The 7,304-nt window shown below is 42.9% G+C and overlaps 1 long non-coding RNA gene across 1 annotated transcript; it reads left to right on the forward strand.

Annotated features, from left to right (window-relative positions):
* The first annotated feature begins 225 nt into the window (after positions 1-225).
* LOC103907256 lies at positions 226-4,497 on the forward strand. The gene is made up of 2 exons (XR_658074.2): positions 226-387; positions 4,301-4,497. It is a non-coding gene; the product is annotated as an uncharacterized LOC103907256 (long non-coding RNA).
* Positions 4,498-7,304: the final 2,807 nt, after the last annotated feature.

The raw sequence follows: 7,304 nt of genomic DNA on the forward strand, positions 1-7,304 counted from the left end.
GCAAGAGGAAACACTAGTCCCATTCCAAAAAAATAAGGAATATAAATATAGTAAGAGAGTGCTTCAGATTCAGTTTAATTAACCTTTGGTTAATAGGTTAAATAATTAAGCTGAATTAATTACAGTAAGTAGAAAGAAATTAAGCGTTTAGTTGAAGTGAATCACCTTGTTGCACGTTATAAAGCAACTACTACCCGACGCTAACCGCGGTGAGATGATGCAGTCCATCCCCGCACGCAAACCCTGGTGTCGCCTTTTGGACCATGCGCAGCGGGTAGTGCACAACTGATTTACCATTAGCGCTGAATTATGGATTAACTTGGCCCTGGAGAAAACAAACGTTTCAAGAAAGAGCAACAGCAGCACTAAAATTAATGAGCAAGAGAGGTAATGAAACACTAGTCCCATTCCAAAAAAATAAGGAATATAAATATAGTAAGAGAGTGCTTCAGATTCAGTTTAATTAACCTTTGGTTAATAGGTTAAATAATTAAGCTGAATTAATTACAGTAAGTAGAAAGAAATTAAGCGTTTAGTTGAAGTGAATCACCTTGTTGCACGTTATAAAGCAACTACTACTGTCTGTCAGGTTTTTATTATTGTCAGTGTAGGACAGGATTTATGATCTGACATAATTATTGTTCTGAGAAATGTGACATAAAAAGAGATGAAAATAATTAGGCAGGCAGCATAGAGAATGTGTGCTCTGTGTATTAAACCAAACGATTATAGCCAAAGTGATAAGGAGAAAATAAACATATTAAAACCAGTGATAAAAATTGACTGTAATGAATGTTAGTAAGCTGTAACAAGTATTAATATCTTTTAAACATAAAGCCAGATCCATTTTGTAACCAGGGGGATTTAACCAAAAATTGTGTAGTGACATTGGCTTTGGTCCAGCTGCACCAGGAAAGAAGTAGGAAAAGGAAAGAAGTCCTCAGTTTCAAAGTGATTTTTCAAATTTTTCAGGCCTTGTGAATCCTCCAAGACTTCTTTGCAGTTTTATTTTACTCAGTACATCAGCAAAAAGGTGATGTGTTGCAGCTTGAAGATGAACTTAAAGACCTATAAACTGCCGGGTTTTTGTACCTAAGACTTCTAAAGTTTATTTATTTCCCCTTCCAGTAACTTTAACAGGAGTTGTATCATCCCCGTATCTCTGTAACCCATCAGGATCTGAAGAGTTAAAAAGCCCCTATATAATTACAGAACTTGACAGATCCACTATTTAGGTATCTTGAATCTTGTGTGAGATTTATCTCCTGATAGGGCACTATAAATTACCATGAAATTCCCTAATGAAAATTTTTCTGTAGAAGAGTCTTTGTAACATCCAGTGTAGGAAAAATGCTACCAGATATTTATTGTTTTCAGTTCAGTAGACTCTCCTGCTTGTATTTTTACAGCTACTGACACAAACATCTTTTAAACTTCCTTAATTACGCTTACAGCCTTGTGAAAATACTGTCAGATCATTGAGGTGAATGTAGTGAGCAAAACAGTAAAGGATCAGTGACTTGGGTTTGACTACAAGAAATTACATAAACTACTTTTTTTAGTGAAAAAAGAAAAGACTTTGTACAAGAATGTCCTAGCGTAAGAGAAGTTTTCTAACATAAATCATCAGTCATGTTGGAAACTTAAATGCTGCTGCTGATTTAGGTTGTTTCTGGAAGTCAGTAGCCGAAAGATGAAATTCAGTGGAAGAAAAAAGTGACTATTAAGCCAACCATCTCATATCTGTAAACCTCCCTACACTTTAATATCCAAGTTCACTTGGGGTGGTGAATTAGGAATATTTTTAATGACGCTAAATTCAAAGTTCATCTCATGCTGTATTGTTAGAAATATGTGCACATAAATTTGATCATGCAAAAAAAATCACCGAAGCTAAAGTGCCTGCTAACTGGAACGGTCCTTTTATTGTCCACCAAACTCTAAATTCCCTTGTGGTGGTCTTCCAATGCAGGATTATTTAAAAAAAAATACTAACGTCAAGTATCCTTTCCACTTAGGAATGTCTCACAGGTTTGTGCAATTTCTTACTGAAGCTATTACTGGAATGCCTTATAAATCAAAACCATTAATTAAACATTAATTCCCTTAAAACACTTTCAAAGCCTTAATTTCAGTAACTTGTAAGTTATTTGCCTGCCACAGTGCGCTGTCTTCTTGTAATCAGTATTTAATAGCCTGTATGGTTTAATCCCAATGTAATGTATTTGGCAGTGAGAAATTAAATTGAACCCCCCCGCTGTAAATCTAGACGGTACACTGCGATGCTTTTCTTACTATCGTAACTCCTTGCTGGAAAAAAGACAGTCTTGCCTTACATGAGTGTTGTTTTTCGAAGGGGAGATTATCATTCTCTTCTCTACTTTTATATATAGCTTAGTGAGGGCTGGACCAGATCAGTGAAGAGTCAAATCCAACAGCTCGTAACTAATGTACCAAAATCTTGTATAATTGAAGAGCAAGCAGATACTCACCGTTTCTCTCTGCTGAGATGGTGACGTGGCTTCAGGACATGATCCACTCTATGAGCATCTTGGGAAAACTCAGCCACTTTGCTGCAGACCACTTACTTTTTTGACAGGTTACCTGCAGGTTTCTCTGCAGGTCAGCTGTGTGCAGAAGGCTCCTGTGGCCACGGGAGTTCTTTCTTCCATCTTTGTTTGAGAGCTCAAGCAACACGTGTTGACTCTGGCCAGGGTTTTGAGGTCTGCACTCCATGTTTTTGCTGAGGCTCTACATTTTTCCTGTGGATTTGCTGATGTGACTAGCCCTGGCTATCTACAGCCTTTTCAAGCACGCCATCACTCCAGCCCCCTCCCTGGACTCTCCTGGGCAGGAGACTCCCCAGCAGCCCAAGGCCACTATCGCTCCCTCATCTGATCATTGGAAGCTTTGGAAGGGGTTGCTGTGGGCAGAAGATACTATTGCACAGAGGTCCATGTGTCCCGTGAATCTACCAAGGTTTGGGAGATATACCTGAGCTGGAAGGATTCACCCCTGAACTACCTCCCCTTCTGTGCTCTCCTGCAATGACCTGGACAAATGTCCACCAGGGAACTGGTGGCATGAGCCTCTCCAGTGACTTCAAGTTGCGCCAGGGGAGGTTTAGATTGGATGTGAGGAAAAATGTCTTTACTGAAAGAGTGGTTAAACATTGGAACAGGCTGCCCAGGGAAGTGGTTGAGTCCCCATCCCTGGAGGTATTTAAAAGACGTGTAGATGAGGTGCTTAGGGACATGGTTTAGTGGGCATGGTGGTGTTGGGTTGATGGTTGGACTCGATGATCTTAGAGGTCTCTTCCACCCTCAATGATTCTATGATTCTATGATTCTGTTGCATAGCCCATAGTTAACAGTGTTTCTCTATGCATGGTAGTGAAGTTAAAATGGCACCGGCTTCCCCATAAAGAGCGCGAGGTCCCCAAGGATGGGCATTTTCTATTTGGGTTGGTCTTCTGTAACCCAGCCCATCATGCCTTCAACATGGCAGTAGCTGGAGGAAAACAAGCATGGCTATGGCCAGCCAAGCCTACAATTGTATCTTTGGATGGAGGGACTCATCCTAGGAGCCCAGAGCAGGATCTGCAACAAAATCATTGCCCTGATCCAGGATTTTGACAGTGTTGCTTGTATACATCTGGATGCCACAGATAGGTCCAGCTCCGTGCGCTAAGTTTGGAACAAGCATTGGTCATTCTGCCGGGGTGGAGCCCATTCCTATCGGAGGGCAATGGGTGGACTAAAGGAAGTGAACAGCATCTGCAGATCCTTTAGAGTTATTGATATCTCATCAACAGCGAGCTTTCTAGCTGGGTTTTAAATGAAGAAAAGGTTATACTGGAAAACAAATTGGGGAGTAGTAATTGGGAATATAAAGAGTTGTCTCTGTAGTTATTACTTAACTGATTCAGAACTACTTTTAATGAGGAAGGAGTAACGTCGGTAGGTATCTGCAGAGAATCCACTTGAGTTTTACTTTATTGGAATATTTGAGACTCAAGGTGGCATTCGGGCATTTGCGCTAGCTGGGAAAGCAGAGCAGTACAGTCAGTGCAAAAGATGCTTCACAAATTATTTTGTTTTGAATGTTGTGTTCTAAAACCAATTAATCCCTTCTTTACTTAGCCATATCTCTCGGATATCGGAAGTGGAAGGGTATCAGACAGTTTTATGTAGGGCTGGAGAGACGACTTTTTACTAAAAAAGTTTGTTTTTCAACTTGAATAGAAATGAATGTTTCAGAGGAACTAGATCCCACTTATTATTGTGTTTCTCTGTGATAGCCATTGCTGTAAGTCATACTCCACGAGGCTCTGCCTGCGGTGAAGGCCCTGCAGCAGCATTTTCTGCGTGCATCCCTGGTAACTACAGAACCTGGAACCCATGAAGGCTCTCCTCCCTCCTCCACCCCCTCGCAGCACCCCTGTCCTCCAGGATGGAAAAATTGCTGAAGACCATTAAACAATTGACTTTTAATCCATAGGTTTGTTGTACGGAGGGTGTGTGTGTGTGGGGGTGTGTGTGTGTGTGTGTTTTCCAGCACAATCTCCCCCATCCTGGTTATCCCGGGAGAGCGGGGAGCTGCGTGCCCCCCAGCCCAGCTCCTTCACCCTGTCAGCAGGGACACCAGCTCATGGGGCAGGTTGGGTTGATGTGTTGGTAACGCCGGTGCCCACAGATGCCCATCGGGCTTCATTTCCAGTTCCTCAGATGCTCTGCCCGGCCGACACCGTTGCCTCAGCAGCAGCTAGGCTGGCCAAGGGCTGTCCCCTTTTTATCGCTTTTAAAGCAAGTCAGCAAGAAACTTTTAGCAGATTGAACACCCTCAGTTGTAGAAGAATCATTAGAAAAATCTTCTCTGCGTGCAGGGTTGTACAGCTGGAGGTGCCAGCAATGTTTTGCCACATGTGTTAGTCAAAATCACATCAAAACATTATCCACAGGTTAGGTATTTTTTAATCTATCCTGCCTGGGAAATTTCTTCCCTTTACTGTTTTTCAACTAAATTAGTTTTGAGTCCCGTAAAAAATATAGAAAAGATATGATGTTTCTTTTCTGGAAGTCAGATGGACATGTTTTTAAGCTCCCAGGCAGGCAGCATTTCACATGGGGGATCATATGCCATTTCTATACGCCTTTTGTGTTTTAACACAGCCCTTATACTTGCCTTCATAAAAGTGGTGCAGTCACTAAGTGCTTAATGTGAGTTCTTGTAGCTTATTTCGATCATCCAGATTGGGAACGTTTTGGTTACAAAGGAACAAGTAAGCTTTGTTCGGTCAATGACCACTTAGAAAACTTGAACATTTCTGGATTAAATAACACTCGAAGTTCCAAACTGAATATTCAGTAAATGAGAGGGAAAAGAAACCTGATACCCTTCTGGTCTTCATTTGACTAATTTAAGATAAATATATAAGGTACAACCAGTGTGTGAGGGAGTCCACATTATGCAGTCACTCTGCGGTGGATGGCTGCCATCCCCGAGAAAAATTCAGTGGAGAAATTCATGACTTAAGGCCTGTATTTACTGCTTGAGGAGCAAGTTAGGCATTTTAGGGATGTCATTATTTACAGGATCAATATTGCTATTTAGTCCGACGGCTAGCCAAGCACAGGCAAATACTGTCTGCTATAATACATTTATCCGTCTATCGATCTACCTCTGCACCCGTTTTGCTGATCAGACAGCTATAGCAGGACCAGGAGCAACTTATTCCTAGTTTTACTGCATCAGTAATAGGATTTGTCTCACATAACTTCCCACTCAAAAGCTACGTGAGCAGTTAGCTTGAGCAAACGTGGAGTCCTATGGAAAGAGCCAAATGGATTCACCCTGTCTATTTTAGGCAGGACCCATCACCTCCTGGGAGTGCCTAGCCCAGATAAATGCAACCCCCATCCCCTCCTGCCTCCCAGTCTCTCAACATCAGAGAACCATGATAACACTTCAGCGAAGTATTGCATTACTTAAAGCAGAAAATGCCATTTTAGTACAGATGGGTCAAAGTGAAAAGAATGGATACAAAATTTTCCCGGATTCAGAATATTCAATGGAGGATGCAGAGAGATTTTTTCAGATCTGCTCCAGAAAACATACAGAGAACTTCATGTCAGTCCAAGCTGTTGCTTACTTCCCAGGAAAGTGCGATCTAGTAAAAGGCTTATACTGACCAGAGGGCGACGACTCACAGTTCCTCACCTCCAGGCAAAGCAGGAACAATGCCAGTGAGACGGGTGAAGCTAATGAACAAGAAAGTGTTAGCTGCAGATCGATCCAAAGATGGAGAAGGAAGATGTTTTGAAATTTCGAGTGAGATGTGGTTTTAAAAATCTAGGTGATTCATAGAAAAACCCCTGACGTGACACATTTACTGGGCTTGTTCTACACCGAGGTGTGCTCAGGGGGAGGATATGGAGACTCATGAGCTGAAAGGTCCCGCGAAACCTGGGTGGGAGTGGGGGATGCTTTCTGGGAACCAGCCAGGGCATGGCAGAAACGCGACAGCTGACTTTTGCAGAGCAAGATGGAGGGCACAACACTTGAATTTATGTTGTTTACCTCCCCATCAGATGGATGGTGAAACGTGGCTGCGCTGGGGCTGGGGCTGCTTGCCAGGCAGCCAGTCACTCCCTGAATCCAGTGCTTGCCACCGTATCAGTCCTGGCACCGCCTTCACCACTCGTGAAGGTCTGATTTAATGCACTCAGATGCCAGCAGCCAGGTTGCTAAAGAGCATTGCTGGGTCGTGACCAAACCTGACCAGCCATGGGGTTGTTTTTTTATGATACACTTCCAAGAAGACAAAAGAGACGGGGGTTCTCAGTTTTCACCTGGCAATACTAGTTGTCACCCCTGTTGATAAACACATGGTTTGAAACCATCCTGTTTTTCTAGAAATGGGCAAGGACTCTCCAGACAAATACATGCAATGCTTGGGGAGGTCAGTCCACGCAGTGGAGGCAAAATACACAATGAACCTTTGGTGTCTTGAAGATGATCACCTAGGGCATCTCTGATACAGCTCCATCCCTCCATCCCTGCGGACGGGGTGGTCCAAGTGGCACAGCTTGGGCAGCATGCAGAAGGGAGGAAGCCTCCCTGGGTCTCACACGGTGCTTCTCCAGGCTGACATGGGGCAGGAGATGGGCTATATCTATAGCTATGATTATTAATGTTTTCATCTAGGAATTGCTAGATTGACTTAGGAAAATTGACTTATGTAGGGCTACATATTGAGGATAGGAGGGGGAAAAAAAGTGCCCTGCCCTGCCCTGCCCTGCCCT

This window comes from Aptenodytes forsteri, unplaced genomic scaffold (genome assembly GCF_000699145.1).
Source record: "Aptenodytes forsteri isolate BGI_AS27 unplaced genomic scaffold, ASM69914v1 Scaffold141, whole genome shotgun sequence".
In the NCBI taxonomy this organism is placed as follows: Eukaryota; Metazoa; Chordata; class Aves; order Sphenisciformes; family Spheniscidae; genus Aptenodytes; species Aptenodytes forsteri.